The sequence below is a fragment of the Ranitomeya variabilis genome, chromosome 1 (genome assembly GCF_051348905.1).
Source record: "Ranitomeya variabilis isolate aRanVar5 chromosome 1, aRanVar5.hap1, whole genome shotgun sequence".
In the NCBI taxonomy this organism is placed as follows: Eukaryota; Metazoa; Chordata; class Amphibia; order Anura; family Dendrobatidae; genus Ranitomeya; species Ranitomeya variabilis.
Window position 1 is genome coordinate 779517913 of NC_135232.1, and position 21007 is coordinate 779538919.

Here is a 21007-nt window from a genome sequence, read left to right on the forward strand (position 1 = left end):
TACGGGTGATACAACTATGACAGTTGGATTTTGAAGGAAAAGGTTCGGGAATAGCTGACATGGTGATGCTCTGCTTCTACTCGTTAATTGTCTGTACAGAGGTAGCGCAAGAGATTCTTCAGCTGGGTAATAATATTGCTCTTAGTATTTTTCATGAGTATTTTTGTCTGGACATGAAAAGATGCATTTGCAGAAAATCATAATTGTAGAATGTTATATATACTTACACGATGCTTCAGCGCACTGTGACTAATGAAAGCATGAATTCCAATTTTGCTTCAGACGTTAAAAATGTAAAGGTACTTAGAGTTTTTTGATCAAAGAGTACAAAAGTCATCCAACCATGTCAAGGTGACCTTTTAATATGGATGGCCCCTAGCCACTACATGTCATTCCACTGTATGTGCCAAAAAAGCCTCATGTGAATGGGAATTGAAAAGGAAACCAGGTGTAGCTCACAATTAAACCTCTGACAATTCTACTACTGACCATTATGGTTCTGTCATAACTGGACTGCCCCTTCACCAAAAAGCAGCCCCAGCTCACACCCCCTATGTGAATTATACTATCTTCCCACTCTTCTCCTCACACACACCACAGAAAAATAACATCACGCAATGCACAGTAAACGTTTTCTATATTTGTCTTTGTCATGCCTTAAATGGATTGACCCATAAACAACATATATCACCTATACACAAGATAATTGTACCATCACTGGCGGTCTGACCACTAGGACCCCCACTGATAATGAAAACTTTGGTCAAAAAAGGCCTCTAGTGAATAGAACAGTAGTGAGCATGTGCAACCAATGTGCCAGTTACTGTCTATGGCAGTGGTACTTGCACATGCTTACTTTGGACCTCTCAGTGTCAGCATTGGTTGTAGTCTCAGTGGCCAAACTCCCAATGCTCATACATGTATCTGTCCAGTGTATAGATGATAAATGTGGTTTACAGGACACCCCCTTTAAATATGTAAGATGCACCATGACTAAAATAAGTATTAAAAGTGGCACATACAAATAATCCGGTGAAGGAAAGTCAAGGACAAGTTTTCACTATTTAATCAGCACAATAGAAGGCTTTCATGTCATGTGCTATAAAATGCACAGCCCCAACTGATGGGCCACAGAAAAATAAAGTTTATTTATACACTGTTCTACACTGTATGCTTGTGATGGAGTTTACAACCAAACCCCTAAAGAATGGTATTCAGACGGTACACATCTCAGAACGATTTTGCGGACACAGGAAAAAATGGACACAGCTGGAATGAAGGTAAAACAGAATCCAAAGTAACTCCATCTGTCCCATTAACTGAATAGCTCAGTCGGAGCCAATTTCTAAGATGGTAGTCCACTACAACTGCCGTCTTAGAAATTTTAAGGATGGAGGCAACATGATGCTCACGTGTCCCTCTGCTAGCAAAGCCAGAATTGAGCCATTCTTTTCCTCACTCAAGACTTTTCAATTCTTTTGGCATGGTTAAAAGTTTTTTTTTCATTCCTATTTACTTTTGGGATATTAATAGCACTTGTTTTGCCATCCAGCTTGTCGTATTGCAAGAGGATTGTGAACAACACAGCAGTGTTTTTTATACTTTCCTTCGTTAAATAAGATTTGGGATGAAGAAGAAGACAAGGGATGAGTCTGGTGCTGTATCTCTCACACTTCTATCTTGAGGTAATAAAGATGCATTACAGCAATCGCTTCTCAGGAAGAACTGGTCTATACAGCTGGTCTGATTTCAGTCTGACAGGAGACTCTCTTAACACACGCCTTACTCTCAGATGTCCATGACACAATAGCAACTTTCCCAGTATCCACTGGGGTTGAGCTAACCACTCCCTGTCTGCTATAACAATTTTAACCGCTATAGTTGCTGGATTATTCTAAAACAACCGTGCATCTTCTATCTGTCACACATTTTGCACAAAAAAGTAAAATTTGAATTATTAAGCACCATCCTGGTGTTCCAAAATCCCAATCACAACATTTCATGTCTTTGTTGTTATGGGGTCTCTAGTCAAAATGTTGCACTTAATGCCTTGTAAGTTCTGCCTGATAACTGTCTACACATTTGGGAATTTACCCTATTTATGGAGTAACCCTAAATACGTTTTATAGATAGGTTTCCTAAAAACCTAAAAAATAATCCTATCATGAACATTCAAAGAATGAAGCGTGCTGCTATTATATGGCTAGTACAATGATTTTAACCCCTTAATTATCAGACGATTTTCCGTTTCTTTTTCATTTTTGTTTTTTTCTTCCGCATAGCTGGCCATCCCCCTAACTCCAGCCCTGCACACCCTTAGGGCTTGCTCACTCTGGCGTATAACACGTCTGAGTGCTAGCCAGTGTTTCAGGCCATTGTACAACTTGTGGAAAGGAGCAACACTGTGTTTAGAGGTTATCCTATAATAGCTCCTTTATTAATAAATGTTAAGCTGACAAAAGTCAGAATTGCCAAGGATAATTCCTCAACAATACAGAACAATAATTTGTAGGAAATCTGTAAAATAAATCAATGGCTATTTGTGCAGATTTGCTGCTTTTGATTTTCCTTCCCTGTGGGTTATGAAAAGAAGAAAAAACAGTCAATAATTTTGAAATCCACAGATAATATACAATATGTTGTACATAACACACCTCAGCTTCTGCTGAACATCATAATATACACCTACCTCAGCTGCTGAAGTACTTCATAATACTTCAGCTGCTGCAAAATTTCATAATACACACATACTGTACCTCGGCTACTGCACAATCTAATAATACACACCTCAGCTGCTGCAGAACCTGATCATGCCACAGCTACTACACAACCTCATAATAAATACCTCACCTGCTGCAGAACCTCATAATGCACACCACAGCTTCTGCAGAATCTCATAATGCACAATTCAGTGTCGCTTTGATTTATAAAGACAATTTGGTTTTGGAGATAGAAGTGATGCAATAAATCTAACCTATAAGACTTTCATGCTTTTTTGATATTGGCAATTGTGGTGACAGATTTCCCTTACGGGTGATGGTAAAACAGTGTGGCAATGCTTTATTGAACAACCAACAAAACAGGAAAATAACATGTAGTTATAGTCCCAGCTAAATACCCAAGATGTTGCAGAATTACAGAGTCTCACCCTTCCGCTGACTCACCAGGATAAGACCAGTTGGGACTTCAGAGCTTCCAGGGCCGACTACCCCACCTATGGCATGTACAGAGAGGGTGTAACAACAAGCTTAAGAAGATGACAGTCCATTAAAGTACATGTCCAGTTGACTGGAGGGTCACAACCTGGCTTTTTTGAATATCTCCATGGAGCCAGATGACTGGTGGATCCCATTCCTGACTTTCACAAACATATCCTGGGTAACCAGTGAGTTCAAATCCTGACTACCCCAAATGTATACATTGTTCAGCAATGGCCAATGGAGCAGATCTGTATTCTTTCAGCTGGGGCCATGGTCCCCTAAGCTGACATTCTGTACTATGTCAAATCTGTGTCCTTCGTGATGGAGCCATGATGTCTTGGCTGCTCTCTTGTACAGAGTCTCTGGCTCTTTGGATATCTGGATCTCCTGGCTGTCTGGATGTCCAGATGTAAATGTCTTTTACAGAGGCGCATATATCCTATTTTTATAGTTAACAACTGTCCTTCAAACCAGCATCCAGAGGTGAATGGTGACAAGATCAACACGCATTATTTGATTATTTAATCTATTTGCATAGTTTTTCCTGTTTTGCAAGTCAATGAGCTAGCTGGCCTGGACAATGTGTAATCAACATATCAGCAAACATCATTGTTCATTGACCATGTATCACTGTCTTGTAAAAATGGCAGACAATAAGATGTAGAAGCTGATATAAGTGGCAAACATATTAGCTGATTATGCATTTACAAATGTCAATTCAACATACAAGAAGAGTCAATATTTCAGACTCTTAATTAATAAGAAAGAAACACAGAAATTCAAAAGTCAACATATAGATAATAGTTAATGACCCCTGGCTTACTGAAAATAGACTTCTGGTTAATTAAGATAAAATGCTGTGTCGTCACAGGTATGTTCATATTACGCTTTTTTTCTGGCATTTTTTGAACAAGTGAAATGCTTGAAAGGCTCTTCCTCTTCATTTCTATTGTAAAAAAAACTTTGTTGTTCATACATTCAGTGTTTTGAAGGTTTTTACCACTTTAAAATGTAATTTTCAATAAAATTCTAGCTGTACAGACTCTTAGTTCTCATGTCTTTAATGCTGTTCAGAGAGGTGTACTGTTTTCCTCCCTTTTAAGATGAGCCCACAAATTCTCAATAGGGTTTAGGTCTGGTGAGGAAGGGGTTGCTAAATTAGCCTGGGTAAAGCACAATGAAGCAAATTGCTATCTCAAAACTGGCCCTCAGTCAGAACACAGTTTCCTGTCCCTAACTGAATTCACAGCAGAGTGAACCCAAAATGGCGGCGGCGACTTTTATAGCGCATTACGACATCATTTCAGCAGCCAATCACAGCCTTGCCAGTAGTTACATGCCTAACATGCAGAACAGGATGTGCCCACATTTCTAATGATTCCTCATTGGCTGAATTAAATGAAACTGGCTCTTTGCATTATGGGAATTTCAGATTCTGGTATCCGATATACTGAAAATATCCGGAACTCGGTATCAGAATTCCGATACCGCGAATATCGGCCGATACCCGATACTTGCGGTATCGGAATGCTCAACACTATTGGTAGGTGATCAAATACTTATTTCATGCAATAAAATGCAATTTAATGATTTAAAAATCAAACAATGTGATTTTATGGTTTTAATTTCACATTCTGTCCCTCACAGTTGAAGTGTACCACTACCTACGATAAGAATTACAGACCTCTCCATTCTTTGAAGGTGCAAAATCAGCAGTATATCAAATACTCATGTTTCCCACTGTACATATAATCACGTGTTGGACTCTCAATTGACGGTTGGTAGTTAAGGATGGATGCAAATTTGTATATGCTATACGTTCACTCTAAAAGTGCCCAATAACTTGTTCAGTAGCATTGGTAGCCATTGCCTCACCTATTATCAGTCAATTGTATGCTTGTCCTGACAATTGGTGGCAGCGGTGTAATATCTTCCTGATCTCCATGACTGTCTTCCTTACCTCGGCCATGTCTGAGCACTGAGCACCTTGTATTTCTCGGCACCCCAGGAAGGCTGCAGTTCTGGAATATCACTGGAGGATAATGAGTTCCTGGTCGCTGCACGTTTGATTCTTCTCAAATCTTTGGCAGTTAATTTGCGTCTTTATGAACAGATTTTTTACGGCCCAGTTTGCAGCAAAACTTTTGATGGTTCTGTGATGTTGCTCCAGTATCTTAGTAATTTCAAGACTGCTGCGTCTCTCTGTAAGACTTGTAGCAACTTTTCCACTTTTCAGAGTCAGTAAAATTTCTTTTGTGGCCTATTTTGCCTCAGGAAAACAAGCTGCCTAATAATTTCTGCGCATCTTGGTATATGGTGTGTACCCTTACCCCGCACCCACCCTCATTACAAAAATCACCTCATCTGCTTCATCCAATAAATAATCAAGATTATATAGCATGGAGATGAAAAATATGTATAAAAATGAAGATCTGGTCAAAATACGCACTTGCCTAATAATTCTGCACACAGTTTAGATTCATCTGTTATGGCTCTCAGCCTTTAAGCTTGTCCTGTGAAAAAGTACATGCATTCCAGAAACTGCTATTTTTTCTTTGACACGTTTGTCGTTGATATCTGTATAATTAAACCTTTCTAAAGCTACGGTCACATTAGCGTTCGGCGCCGCAGCGTCGGGCGCCGCAGCGTCGCTGCATGCGTCATGCGCCCCTATATTTAACATGGGGGCGCATGGACATGCGTTGTGCTGCGTTTTGCGACGCATGCGTTTTTTTGGCTGCAAGCGTTGGGCGCAGAAAACGCAGCAAGTTGCATTTTTTTTGCGTCCAACTTTCGGCAAAAAAGGACGCATGCGTCGCAAAACGCAGCGTTTTAGCGTGCGTTTTGTTGCGTTTTTGTTTGCGTTGCCGACGCAGCGGCGCACAACGCAAATGTGAACGTAGCCTAATGTAATTGACATTGCGTCTGTGCCTCTGCAGAAATAATCTATAGCTTCTGGACAGATGTCAATCTGGAGCATTCATAGAAATCTCCCTCCATATCCAAAGGAATTCAGCTGATTAGTTTTTTCTCTTTTTCGGAAATCCTTAACCCCTTCCCGACATTTGACGTACTATCCCGTCGAGGTGGGGTGGGCCCGTATGACCGCCGACGGGATAGTACGTCATAGCCGATCGGCCGCGCTCACGGGGGGAGCGCGGCCGATCGCGGCCGGGTGTCGGCTGCATATCGCAGCTGACATCCGGCACTATGTGCCAGGAGCGGTCACGGACCGCCCCCGGCACATTAACCCCCGGCACACCGCGATCAAACATGATCGCGATGTGCCGGCGATGCAGGGAAGCATCGCGCAGGGAGAGGGCTCCCTGCGGGCTTCCCTGAGCCCCCCGCAGCAACGCGATGTGATCGCGTTGCTGCGAGGGTCTTACCTCCCTCCCTGCCTGCTCCAGACCCGGATCCAAGATGGCCGCGGATCCGGGTCCTGCAGGGAGGGAGGTGGCTTCACAGACGCCTGCTCAGAGCAGGCACTGTGAAGCAGCCTGCACTTCAATCAGATCGGTGATCTGTCAGAGTGCTATGCAAACTGACAGATCACCGATCTGTATTGTCCCCCCCTGGGGCAAAGTAAAAAAGTAAAAAAAAAAATTTCCAAATGTGTAAAAAAAAATAAAAAAAAATATTCCAAAATAATGAAAAAAAAAAAAAAATATTATTCCCATAAATACATTTCTTTATCTAAATAAAAAAAACAAAACAATAAAAGTACACATATTTAGTATCGCCACGTCCGTAACGACCCAACCTATAAAACTGCCACACTAGTTAACCCCTTCAGTAAACACCGTAAGAAGAAAAAAAAAAAAACGAGGCAAAAAACAACGCTTTATTACCATACCGCCGAACAAAAAGTGGAATAACACGCGATCAAAAAGACTGATATAAATATCCATGGTACCGCTGAAAACGTCATCTTGTCCCGCAAAAAACAAGCCGCCATACAGCATCATCAGCAAAAAAATAAAAAAGTTATAGTCCTGAGAATAAAGCGATACCAAAATAATTATTTTTTCTATAAAATAGTTTTTATCGTATAAAAGCGCCAAAACATAAAAAAAATGATATAAATGAGATATCGCTGTAATCGTACTGACCCGACGAATAAAACTGCTTTATCAATTTTACCAAACCCGGAACGGTATAAACGCCTCTCCCAAAAGAAATTCATGAATAGCAGGTTTTTGGTCATTCTGCCTCACAAAAATCGGAATAAAAAGCGATCAAAAACGTTCACGTGTCCGAAAATGTTACCAATAAAAACGTCAACTCGTCCCGCAAAAAACAAGACCTCACATGACTCTGTGGAGCAAATGTGGAAAAATTATAGGTCTCAAAATGTGGAGACGCAAAAACTTTTTTGCTATAAAAAGCGTCGCTGGTTTCACACTTCCGTTTTTGTCTGCAGCGTTTTTTGCACAAAAAAACGCATGCGTTTTTTCCCTATATTTAACATTGAAAACGCATGCGGTTTTTTTGTACGCGTTTGGTCGCGTTTTCAAACGCATGCGGTTTTTTTCTGCATGCGTTCATTTTCAGAAATACAACCTGCAGTATTTTCTTGCGTTTTTAAGCACATGCGTTTGTTTGCGTTAAAAACGCATGCATTTTTATCGAAAAAAACAGAAAACACACTGAAAAGCCACCCACCACCATCAAGGTGATAAAGGGATCCAAACCCTAACCCTAACTCTACCCCTAACCTCACCCCTAACCGTTTAATGAACATTTTCTGACAGTCATAGTGCCACGTATTTCAGTGCCACGTATTTCAGTGCCACGTATTTCAGTGCCACGTATTTCAGTGCCATGTATTTCAGTGCCACGTATCACGTATTTCAGTGGCACGTGTTTCAGTGCCACGTATTTCAGTGCCACGTATCACGTATTTCAGTGCCACATATTTTAGTACCACGTATTTCAGTTGCACGTATTTCAGTGCCACGTATTTCAGTGCCACGTATTTCAGTGCCACGTATCACGTATTTCAGTGCCACGTGTTTCAGTGCCACGTATTTAAGTGCCACGTATCACATATTTCAGTGCCACGTATTTCAGTGCCACGTATTTCAGTGCCACGTATTTCAGTGCCACGTATTTCAGTGCCACGTATTTCAGTGCCACATATCACATATTTCAGTGCCACTTATTTAAGTGCCACGTATTTCAGTGCCACGTATTTCAGTGCCACGTATTTCAGTGCCACGTATTTCAGTGCCACGTATTTCAGTGCCACGTATTTCAGTGCCACGTATTTCAGTCACGTTTAGGGTTAGGGTTAGGGGTAGGGTTAGGGTTAGGGCTAGGGTTGGAGGTAAAGTTAGGGTTGGGGCTAAAGTTAGGGTTGGGGCTAAAGTTAGGGTTTGGATTACATTTACGTTTGGATTAGGGTTGGGATTAGAATTATGGGTGTGTCAGGGCTAGGGGTGTGGTTAGGGTTACCGTTGGGATTAGGGTTAGGGGTGTGTTTGGGTTAGGGTTTCAGGTAGAATTGGGGGGTTTCCACTGTCCAGGCACATCAGGGGCTCTCCAAGCGCGACATGGCGTCCAATCTCAATTCCAGCCAATTCTGCGTTGAAAAAGTAAAACAGTGCTCCTTCCCTTCCGAGCTCTCCCGTGCGCCCAAAAAGGGGTTTACCCCAACATATGTGTTATCAGCGTACTCGGGACAAATTGAACAACAACTTCTGGGGTCCAAGTTCTCTTGTTATCCTTAGGAAAATAAAAATTTGGGGGGCTAAAAATCATTTTTGTGGGAAAAAAAAGATGTTTTATTTTCACGGCTCTGCATTATAAACTGTAGTGAAACACTTGGGGGTTCAAAGTTCTCACAACACATCTAGATAAGTTCCTTGGGAGGTCTAGTTTCCAATATGGGGTCACTTGTGGGGGGTTTGTACTGTTTGGGTACATCAGGGGCTCTGCAAATGCAACGTGACGCCTGCAGACCAATCCATTTAAGGCTGCATTCCAAATGGCGCTCCTTCCCTTCCGAGCTCTGTCATGCGCCCAAACAGTGGTTCCCCCCGACATATGGGGTATCAGCGTACTCAGGACAAATTGGACAACAACTTTTGGGGTCTAATTTATCCTGTTACCCTTGTGAAAATACAAAACTGGGGGCTAAAAAATCATTTTTGTGAAAAAAAAAAAAGAATTTTTATTTTCACGGCTTTGCGCTATAAACTTTAGTGAAACACTTTGGGGTTCAAAGTTCTCAAAACACATCTAGATAAGTTCCTTGGGAGGTCTAGTTTCCAATATGGGGTCACTTGTGGGGGGTTTGTACTGTTTGGGTACATCAGGGGCTCTGCAAATGCAACGTGACGGCTGCTGACCAATCCATTTAAGTCTGCATTCCAAATGGCGCTCCTTCCCTTCCGAGCTCTGTCATGCGCCCAAACAGTGGTTCCCCCCCACATATGGGGTATCAGCGTACTCAGGACAAATTGGAAAACAAATTTTGGGGTCCAATTTATTCTGTTACCCTTGTAAAAATACAAAGCTGGGGGCTAAAAAATCATTTTTGAGAAAAAAAAAAAAAATTATTTTCACGGCTCTGCGTTATAATCTGTAGTGAAACACTTGGGGGTTCAAAGCTCTCAAAACACATCTAGATAAGTTCCTTAGGGGGTCTACTTTCCAAAATGGTGTCACTTGTAGGGAGTTTCAATGTTTAGGCACATCAGGGGCTCTCCAAACGCAACATGGCGTCCCATCTCAATTCCAGTCAATTTTGCATTGAAAAGTCAAATGGCGCTCCTTCCCTTCCAAGCTCTGCCATGCGCCCAAACAATGGTTTACACCCACATATGGGGTATCAGCGTACTCAGGACAAATTGCACAACATTTTTTGGGGTCCAATTTCTTCTCTTACCCTTGGGAAAATAAAAAATTGGGGGCAAAAAGATCATTTTTGTGAAAAAAATATGATTTTTTATTTTTACGGCTCTGCATTATAAACTTCTGTGAAGCACTTGGTGGGTCAAAGTGCTCACCACACATCTAGATAAGTTCCTTAGGGGGTCTACTTTCCAAAATGGTGTCACTTGTAGGGAGTTTCAATGTTTAGGCACATCAGGGGCTCTCCAAACGCAACATGGCGTCCCATCTCAATTCCAGTCAATTTTGCATTGAAAAGTCAAATGGCGCTCCTTCCCTTCCAAGCTCTGCCATGCGCCCAAACAATGGTTTACACCCACATATGGGGTATCAGCGTACTCAGGACAAATTGCACAACATTTTTTGGGGTCCAATTTCTTCTCTTACCCTTGGGAAAATAAAAAATTGGGGGCAAAAAGATCATTTTTGTGAAAAAATATGATTTTTTATTTTTACGGCTCTGCATTATAAACTTCTGTGAAGCACTTGGTGGGTCAAAGTGCTCACCACACATCTAGATAAGTTCCTTAGGGGGTCTACTTTCCAAAATGGTGTCACTTGTAGGGAGTTTCAATGTTTAGGCACATCAGGGGCTCTCCAAACGCAACATGGCGTCCCATCTCAATTCCAGTCAATTTTGCATTGAAAAGTCAAATGGCGCTCCTTCCCTTCCAAGCTCTGCCATGCGCCTAAACAATGGTTTACACCCACATATGGGGTATCATCGTACTCAGGACAAATTGTACAACAACTTTGGGGGTCCATTTTCTCCTGTTACCCTTGGTAAAATAAAACAAATTGGAGCTGAAATAAATTTTGTGTGAAAAAAAGTTAAATGTTCATTTTTATTTAAACATTCCAAAAATTCCTGTGAAACACCTGAAGGGTTAATAAACTTCTTGAATGTGGTTTTGAGCACCTTGAGGGGTGCAGTTTTTAGAATGGTGTCACACTTGAGTATTTTCTATCATATAGACCCCTCAAAATGACTTCAAATGAGATGTGGTCCCTAAAAAAAAATGGTGTTGTAAAAATGAGAAATTGCTGGTCAACTTTTAACCCTTATAACTCCGTCACAAAAAAAAATTTTGGTTCCAAAATTGTACTGATGTAAAGTAGACATGTGGGAAATGTTACTTATTAAGTATTTTGCGTGACATATGTCTGTGATTTAAGGGCACAAAAATTCAAAGTTGGAAAATTGCAAAATTTTCAAAATTTTCGCCAAATTTCCATTTTTTTCACAAATAAACGCAAGTTATATCGAATAAATTTTACCTTTAACATGAAGTACAATATGTCACGAGAAAACAATGTCAGAATCGCCAAGATCCGTCAAAGCGTTCCAGAGTTATAGCCTCATAAAGGGACAGTGGTCAGAATTGTAAAAATTGGCCCGGTCATTAACGTGCAAACCACCCTTGGGGGTGAAGGGGTTAAAGGGGTTGTCCGGTCTAAAGCTTTAACATATTTATTAATTACCTTGTAGGGGGCATACTTAGTAGAATTTCAATATTTGCAGATGACACTAAACTCTGCAGGGTAATCAATACACAGGAGGACAATTTTATATTACAGGATGATTTATGTAAACTAGAAGCGTGGGCTGACCATTGGCAAATGAGCTTTAATGGGGATAAATGTAAGGTCATGCACTTGGGTAGAAGTAATAAGATGTATAACTATGTGCTTAATTCTAAAACTCTGGGCCAGAGGTGTATCTAGCCTTTCCTGCACCTGGGGCAAAGGATCAGTTTGGCGCCCCCCCCAGAACCTCCCCCATTTGAACCTTAACTCTATTGAAACTGTATGATCAAGCCAAGGTACATTCCTGAATCTTCATAATATTAAGATAGATACCAATAAAAGTAAAATTAATTGAGACATCAGTAGGTTAAGTGTTAATAATGGCCCCATAAGATGCTCCATAGACACATTTGCCCAATATAGTGCTGCAGAAACGTTGATTATGACCCCATAAGATGCTCCATAGAGACATTTGCCCCATATAGTGCTGCACAAACGTTATGGCCCCATAAGATGCTCCATAGAGACATTTGCCCCGTTATAGTGCTGCACAAACATTATGGCCCCATAAGATGCTCCATACAGACACTTGCCCCGTTATAGTGCTGCACAAAGGTTATGGCCCCATAAGATGAGATGCCCCATACAGACACTTGCCCCATATAGTGCTGCACAAACATTATGGCCCCATAAGATGCTCTATACAGATACTTGCCCCATATAGTGCTGCACAAATGTTATAGCCCCTTAGATGCTCCATACAGACACTTGCCCCATTATAGTGCTGCACAAAGGTTATGGCCCCCATATAGGGCTGCACAAACGTTATGGCCCCCATATAGTGCTGCACAAACATTATGGCCCCATTATAGTGCTGCACAAAGGTTATGGCCCCCATATAGGGCTGCACAAACGTTATGGCCCCCATATAGTGCTGCACAAACGTTATGGCCCCATATAGTGCAGCACAAACGTTATGGCCCCCATATAGTGCTGCACAAACGTTATGGCCCCATATAGTGTTGCACAAACGTTATGGCCGCCATATAGTGCTGCACAAATGTTATGGCCCCCATAAGATGCCCCATACAGATATTTGCCCCATTTGCTGTTGCTGCGATAAAAAAAAATAAAAAATCACATACTCACCTCTCTGTCGCTCAGGCCCCCGGCACTTTCAATATTCACCTGCTCCTTATTCCAGCCCGCTCCATCTTCCGCTCCTCTGCACTGACGTTCAGGCAGAGGGCGCGCACTAACTACGTCATCATGCCCTCTGACCTCAGCGTCACTGCAGAAGACAGAGCGGCGGCTGGAACGAGGAGCAGGTGAATATCGCGCAGCGCTCCCCTCTGTTATGAACTATACTTTTTGGGCTCCCTCTTGTGGTCACTCGCGGTATGGCTCTTGGATCTCTTTCCCCAGGTTGGTAGTCACCTGCTTCGTTAAGACTCTGGGTGTTTCTATTTAAACTTCCTGGAGTCTTAGTCCATTGCCTGGCATCCATGTAATCAGTCCTTGTCTGGTTGCTCTTGTCTACTGGTCCTGATTTTTGCAACATAAGCTAAGTCCTGCTTTCTTGTTTTTTTGTTTATTTGTATTATTCTGTTTTTGTCCAGCTTGTTCATAATGTGATTCCTGATTTTGCTGGAAGCTCTTAGGGCGCTGATATTCTCCCCCCATACCGTTAGTCGGTACGGGGGTTCTTGGATATTCAGCATGGATATTTTGGTAGGGTTTTTCGCTGACCACATAAGTCCGCTTTCTATACTTCTGCTATTATTTAGTGGGCCTCTCTTTGCTGAATCTAGTTCATACTTACGTTTGTCCTTTCCTCTTACCTCACCGTTATTATTTGTTGGGGGCCTGTATCTACTTTGGGGTATCTTTCTCTGGAGGCAAGTGAGGTCTGTATTTTCTCTGAAAGGGTTAGTTAGATCTCCGGCTGGCGCGAGACGTCTAGAACCAACGTAGGCACGTTCCCCGGCTGCTATTATTTGTGGGCTAGGATCAGGTATGTGGTCAGCTCAGTTACCACCTCCCTAAGAGCTAGTTTTTATGTTTGCAGACTTTGCTGAAGACCCTGCGATCCTCTGCCATTAGGATCACAACAGTATGCCAGGCCACTGAATAGTTAATGCATTGCAGAAGTGGGATTAAAAGAAAAGAAAGAAGTTCTGAGTTTTTTTTTTTTTTTTTCTTCCTTCCCCTTTACCTCTGAATGGCTTGAAACTCTGCTGCAGACATGAATGTGCAAACTCTGATTACTAGTGTGGATCAGCTTGCTGCTCGTGTGCAGGACATTCAGGATTTTGTAATTGGCAGTCCTATGTCAGAGCCTAAGATTCCTATTCCTGAGCTGTTCTCTGGAGATCGATTTAAATTTAGGAATTTTAGGAATAATTGTAAATTGTTTCTATCTTTGAGACCTCGTTCGTCTGGAGACTCAGCTCAGCAAGTTAAAATTGTTATCTCCTTCTTGCGGGGCGACCCTCAGGATTGGGCTTTCTCATTGGCGCCAGGAGATCCGGCATTGGCGAATATTGATGCGTTTTTTCTGGCGCTCGGATTGCTTTATGAGGAGCCCAATCTTGAAATTCAGGCAGAGAAGGCTTTGCTGGCTATTTCTCAGGGCCAGGATGAAGCCGAAGTGTATTGCCAAAAATTTCGGAAATGGTCCGTGCTTACTCAGTGGAATGAGTGTGCTCTGGCCGCAAATTTCAGAAATGGCCTTTCTGAAACCATTAAGAATGTGATGGTGGGCTTTCCCATTCCTACAAGTCTGAATGATTCTATGACGCTGGCCATTCAGATTGATCGGCGTTTGCGGGAGCGCAAATCCGCTAAACCTTTGGCGGTGTTGTCTGAACAGACGCCTGATTTAATGCAATGTGATAGAATTCAGACTAGAACTGAATGGCAAAATCATAGACGTCAGAATGGGTTGTGTTTTTACTGTGGTGATTCTACACATGTTATATCAGCATGCTCTAAACGCCTAACAAAGTTTGTTAGTCCTGTCGCCGTTGGTAACTTGCAGCCTAAATTTATTTTGTCTGTGACTTTAATTTGCTCATTGTCTTCCTACCCTGTTATGGCGTTTGTGGATTCAGGCGCTGCCCTGAGTCTTGTGGACTTGTCGTTTGCCAGGCGCTGTGGTTTTGTCCTGGAGCCTTTAGAAAATCCTATTCCTCTTAGAGGAATTGACGCTACGCCATTGGCAGAGAATAAACCGCAGTATTGGACACAAGTGACCATGTGCATGACTCCTGAACATCGGGAGGTGATTCGTGTTCTTGTTCTGCATAAAATGCATGATTTGGTCGTTTTGGGTCTGCCATGGTTACAGGCTCATAATCCTGTTCTGGATTGGAGGGCTATGTCTGTGTCAAGTTGGGGTTGTCAGGGAATTCATTGTGATTCCCCGTCGGTGTCTATTGCTTCCTCCACTCCTTCAGAAGTTCCTGAGTTTTTGCTTGACTATCAGGATGTGTTCAGTGAGTCCAGGTCCAGTGCTCTTCCTCCTCATAGGGACTGTGACTGCGCTATAGATTTGATTCCTGGTAGCAAGTTTCCTAAGGGACGATTATTTAATCTGTCGGTACCTGAGCATGCTGCGATGCGTTCTTATATAAAGGAGTCTTTGGAGAAAGGACATATTCGTCCATCCTCTTCCCCTCTTGGTGCGGGATTCTTTTTTGTGGCCAAGAAAGAAGGATCTTTGAGACCTTGTATAGACTATCGGCTTCTGAATAAAATCACGGTTAAATTTCAGTACCCTCTGCCACTATTGTCGGACTTGTTTGCTCGGATTAAGGGTGCCTGTTGGTTCACCAAGATAGATCTTCGTGGTGCGTACAACCTTGTGCGCATTAGGCAGGGAGATGAATGGAAAACTGCATTTAATACACCCGAAGGTCATTTTGAGTACTTGGTGATGCCTTTTGGGCTCTCTAATGCCCCTTCAGTGTTTCAATCCTTTATGCATGACATCTTCCGGAAGTATCTAGATAAATTTGTGATTGTTTATCTGGATGACATTTTAGTTTTTTCTGATGATTGGGATTCTCATGTAAAGCAGGTCAGGATGGTGTTTCAGGTTTTGCGTGATAATGCTTTGTTTGTGAAGGGCTCAAAGTGTCTCTTTGGAGTGCAGAAGGTTTCCTTTTTGGGTTTTATCTTTTCCCCTTCTGCTGTGGAGATGGACCCAGTCAAGGTCCGAGCTATTCATGATTGGACTCAACCCACGTCTGTTAAGAGTCTTCAGAAGTTTTTGGGTTTTGCTAATTTCTACCGTCGTTTTATTGCTAACTTTTCTAGCGTTGTTAAACCTCTGACGGATATGACCAAGAAAGGTTCTGATGTCGCTAATTGGGCTCCTGCGGCCATTGAGGCCTTCCGGGAGCTGAAGCGCCGGTTTACTTCGGCGCCTGTTTTGTGCCAGCCTGATGTCTCACTTCCCTTTCAGGTTGAAGTGGATGCTTCTGAGATTGGTGCAGGAGCTGTTTTGTCGCAGAGAGGCTCTGGTTCCTCTATGATGAAACCATGTGCTTTCTTTTCCAGGAAGTTTTCGCCGGCTGAGCGGAACTATGATGTTGGTAATCGGGAGTTGTTGGCCATGAAGTGGGCATTTGAGGAGTGGCGTCATTGGCTCGAGGGAGCTAAGCATCGTGTGGTGGTCTTGACTGATCACAAGAACCTGATGTATCTCGAGTCTGCTAAACGCCTGAATCCTAGACAGGCTCGTTGGTCATTGTTTTTCTCCCGTTTTGACTTTGTGGTCTCATACCTGCCTGGTTCGAAAAATGTGAAGGCTGATGCTCTCTCTAGGAGCTTTGTGCCTGATTCTCCTGGAGTCTCAGCGCCGGCTGGTATTCTTAAAGAGGGAGTGATTTTGTCGGCCATTTCTCCTGATTTGCGACGTGTGTTGCAGAGATTTCAGGCTGGTAGACCTGACTCTTGCCCACCTGATAGACTGTTTGTTCCTGATAAATGGACCAGCAGAGTTATTTCCGAGGTTCATTCCTCAGTGTTGGCAGGGCATCCTGGGATTTTTGGTACCAGAGATTTGGTGGCTAGGTCCTTTTGGTGGCCTTCCTTGTCACGGGATGTGCGTGCTTTTGTGCAGTCCTGTGGGACTTGTGCTCGGGCTAAGCCTTGCTGTTCTCGTGCCAGCGGGTTGCTTTTGCCCTTGCCCGTCCCGAAGAGGCCTTGGACACACATTTCCATGGATTTCATTTCAGATCTTCCGGTGTCTCAGGGAATGTCTGTCATCTGGGTGGTGTGTGATCGTTTTTCCAAGATGGTCCATTTGGTGCCCTTGCCTAAGTTGCCTTCCTCTTCCGATCTGGTTCCTTTGTTTTTTCAGAATGTGGTTCGTTTGCACGGCATTCCTGAGAATATCGTGTCTGACAGAGGATCCCAGTTTGTGTCCAGATTCTGGCGATCTTTTTGTGCTAAGATGGGCATTGATCTGTCGTTCTCGTCTGCCTTTCATCCTCAGACTAATGGCCAAACAGAGCGAACTAATCAGACGCTGGAGGCTTATTTGAGATGTTTTGTTTCTGCGGATCAGGATGATTGGGTGACCTTCTTGCCATTGGCTGAGTTTGCCCTCAATAATCGGGCTAGTTCCGCTACTTTGGTTTCGCCATTTTTCTGCAACTCTGGTTTTCATCCTCGTTTCTCCTCGGGTCATGTTGAGCCTTCTGACTGTCCTGGGGTGGATTCTGTGGTTGATAGGTTGCAGCGGACTTGGAATCATGTGGTGGACAACTTGAAGTTGTCACAGGAGAAGGCTCAGCGTTTTGCCAACCGCCGCCGCGGTGTGGGTCCCCGACTTCGTGTTGGGGATTTGGTTTGGTTATCTTCTCGGTTTGTCCCTCTGAAGGTTTCCTCTCCTAAGTTTAAGCCTCGCTTTATTGGTCCTTATAGAATTTTGGAGGTCCTTAATCCGGTGTCTTTTCGTTTGGATCTTCCTGCGTCGTTTGCCATTCACAATGTGTTCCATAGGTCTTTGTTGCGGCGGTACATTGTGCCTGTGGTTCCTGCTGTTGACCCTCCTGCTCCGGTCTTGGTTGAGGGCGAGTTGGAGTATGTGGTGGAGAAGATCTTAGATTCTCGTCTCTCTAGACGGAGGCTTCAGTATCTGGTCAAATGGAAGGGCTATGGTCAGGAGGATAATTCCTGGGTGGTCGCCTCTGATGTTCATGCGGCCGATTTGGTTCGTGCCTTTCACGCTGCCCATCCTGATCGCCCTGGTGGTCGTGGTGAGGGTTCGGTGACCCCTCCTTAAAGGGGGGGTACTGTTATGAACTATGCTTTTGGGGCTCCCTCTTGTGGTCACTCGCGGTATGGCTCTTGGATCTCTTTCCCCAGGTTGGTAGTCACCTGCTTCGTTAAGACTCTGGGTGTTTCTATTTAAACTTCCTGGAGTCTTAGTCCATTGCCTGGCATCCATGTAATCAGTCCTTGTCTGGTTGCTCTTGTCTACTGGTCCTGATTTTTGCAACATAAGCTAAGTCCTGCTTTCTTGTTTTTTTGTTTATTTGTATTATTCTGTTTTTGTCCAGCTTGTTCATAATGTGATTCCTGATTTTGCTGGAAGCTCTTAGGGCGCTGATATTCTCCCCCCATACCGTTAGTCGGTACGGGGGTTCTTGGATATTCAGCGTGGATATTTTGGTAGGGTTTTTCGCTGACCACATAAGTCCGCTTTCTATACTTCTGCTATTATTTAGTGGGCCTCTCTTTGCTGAATCTAGTTCATACTTACGTTTGTCCTTTCCTCTTACCTCACCGTTATTATTTGTTGGGGGCCTGTATCTACTTTGGGGTATCTTTCTCTGGAGGCAAGTGAGGTCTGTATTTTCTCTGAAAGGGTTAGTTAGATCTCCGGCTGGCGCGAGACGTCTAGAACCAACGTAGGCACGTTCCCCGGCTGCTATTATTTGTGGGCTAGGATCAGGTATGTGGTCAGCTCAGTTACCACCTCCCTAAGAGCTAGTTTTTATGTTTGCAGACTTTGCTGAAGACCCTGCGATCCTCTGCCATTAGGATCACAACACCCCTCCCCATTATACTCACCTACTCCTGCAGGTCCCTGCTTCCCTGGCGCTGCTGCTTCTTCCTGTACTGAGCGGTCACCGTTACCGCTCATTACAGTAATGAACATGCGGCTCCACCCCTGTGGGAGGTGGAGCCGCATATTCATTACTGTAATGAGCGGTACCATGTGACTGCTCAGTACAGGAAGAAGCCGGGGCGCCGGGCAGCCAGGGACCTGCAGGGACCGCGCCAGGAGTAGGTGAGTATAATTAGACCGCTCCCTGGCCCTGCCAACCCCCTCCTTGGACCGCCGCATCATCAGGCGGCCCACTGGCGCTCCCTGTCGGCTGCACCCGGGGCACATGCCGCGGCTGCCCCCCCTGGATACGCCACTGCTCTGGGCAAAACTGTCAATGAAAAAGACCTGGGTGTATGGGTGGATGACAAACACATTTAGTGGCCTGTTATGACCCCAATGGCAGAGGGTCTCAGAGGTTATTACCAAGTCTGCACACACAAAAAACCAGCTCATAGGGCAGTGGTAACTAGGCTGATCGTATACCTGATCCTAGCACAACAAATAGCAGTAGCCGGGGAACGTACCTACGTTGGTTCTAGACGTCTCGCGCCAGCCGGAGAACTAACTAACCCTAGAAGGGAAACAATAGACCTTTCTTGCCTCCAGAGAAAAGATCCCAAAAGTTGGATACAAGCCCCCAACAAATAATAACGGTGAGGTAAGAAGAAAAGACAAACGTAAGAATGAACTAGGTTTTAGCAAAGAGAGGCCCACTGACTAATAGCAGAATATAGGAAGATGACTTATACGGTCAGCAAAAACCCTATCAAAATTTCCACGCTGAATATTCAAGAACCCCCGAACCGTCTAATGGCACAGGGGGAGAATATCAGCCCCCTAGAGCTTCCAGCAATATCAGGAATCACATTTAGTACAAGCTGGACAAAAATAAGAGCAATGCAAATAACCAAAAAATAAGGAAGCAGGACTTAGCTTATTTTGCAAAGAACCAGGACCAGCAGACAGGAGCAAACAGAAAGGAACTGATTACAACGATGCCAGGCACCAGACTGAGAATCCAGGGAGTTTAAATAGCAACACCCCTGGACTAACGAACCAGGTGGGTACCAAGCTGGGGAAAGAAAATCAAAGTGTCATGTCGCTAGTGACCACAAGAGGGAGCCAAAAAGTTCAATTCACAACAGTACCCCCCCTTAAGGAGGGGTCACCGAACCCTCACCAAGACCACCAGGGCGATCAGGATGAGCAGCGTGAAAGGCACGAACCAAATCGGCCGCATGAACATCAGAGGCGACCACCCAGGAATTATCCTCCTGACCATAGCCCTTCCACTTGACCAGATACTGAAGCCTCCGTCTGGAGAGACGAGAATCCAAGATCTTCTCCACCAAGTACTCCAACTCGCCCTCAACCAACACCGGAGCAGGAGGCTCAACAGAAGGAACCACCGGCACAACGTACCGCCGCAACAAAGACCTATGGAACACGTTGTGAATGGCAAACGACACCGGAAGATCCAAGCAAAAGGCCACTGGATTAAGGATTTCCAAAATCTTATAAGGACCGATGAAGCGAGGCTTAAATTTAGGAGAGGAGACCTTCATAGGAACAAACCGAGAAGACAGCCACACCAAATCCCCAACGCGAAGTCGGGGACCCACACCGCGGCGGCGGTTGGCAAAACGCTGAGCCTTCTCCTGTGACAACTTTAAGTTGTCCACCACATGATTCCAAATCCGCTGCAACCTATCCACCACAGAATCTACCCCAGGACAGTCAGAGGGCTCAACATGTCCCGAGGAAAAACGAGGATGAAAACCAGAGTTGCAGAAAAATGGCAAAACCAAAGTAGCGGAACTAGCCCGATTATTAAGGGCAAACTCAGCCAATGGCAAGAAGGTCACCCAATCATCCTGATCTGCAGAAACAAAACACCTCAAATAAGCCTCTAGAGTCTGATTTGTTCGCTCAGTTTGGCCATTAGTCTGAGGATGAAAGGCAGATGAAAACGACAAATCAATGCCCATCTTAGCACAAAAGGATCGCCAGAACCTGGAAACAAACTGGGATCCTCTGTCAGACACGATATTCTCAGGAATGCCGTGCAAACGAACCACATTCTGAAAGAATAAAGGAACCAGATCGGAAGAGGAAGGCAGCTTAGGCAAGGACACCAAATGGACCATCTTGGAAAAATGATCACATACCACCCAGATGACAGACATGCCCTGAGACACCGGAAGATCTGAAATGAAATCCATGGAAATGTGTGTCCAAGGCCTCTTCGGGACGGGCA

At 43.9% G+C, this 21007-nt stretch overlaps 1 protein-coding gene across 21 annotated transcripts in view; it reads left to right on the forward strand.

Moving 5' to 3' along the window:
* The window catches only part of ADGRL3 (adhesion G protein-coupled receptor L3), a 1249649-nt gene that overhangs the window by 93977 nt on the left and 1134665 nt on the right, over positions 1-21007 (forward strand). The window lies entirely within an intron of this gene.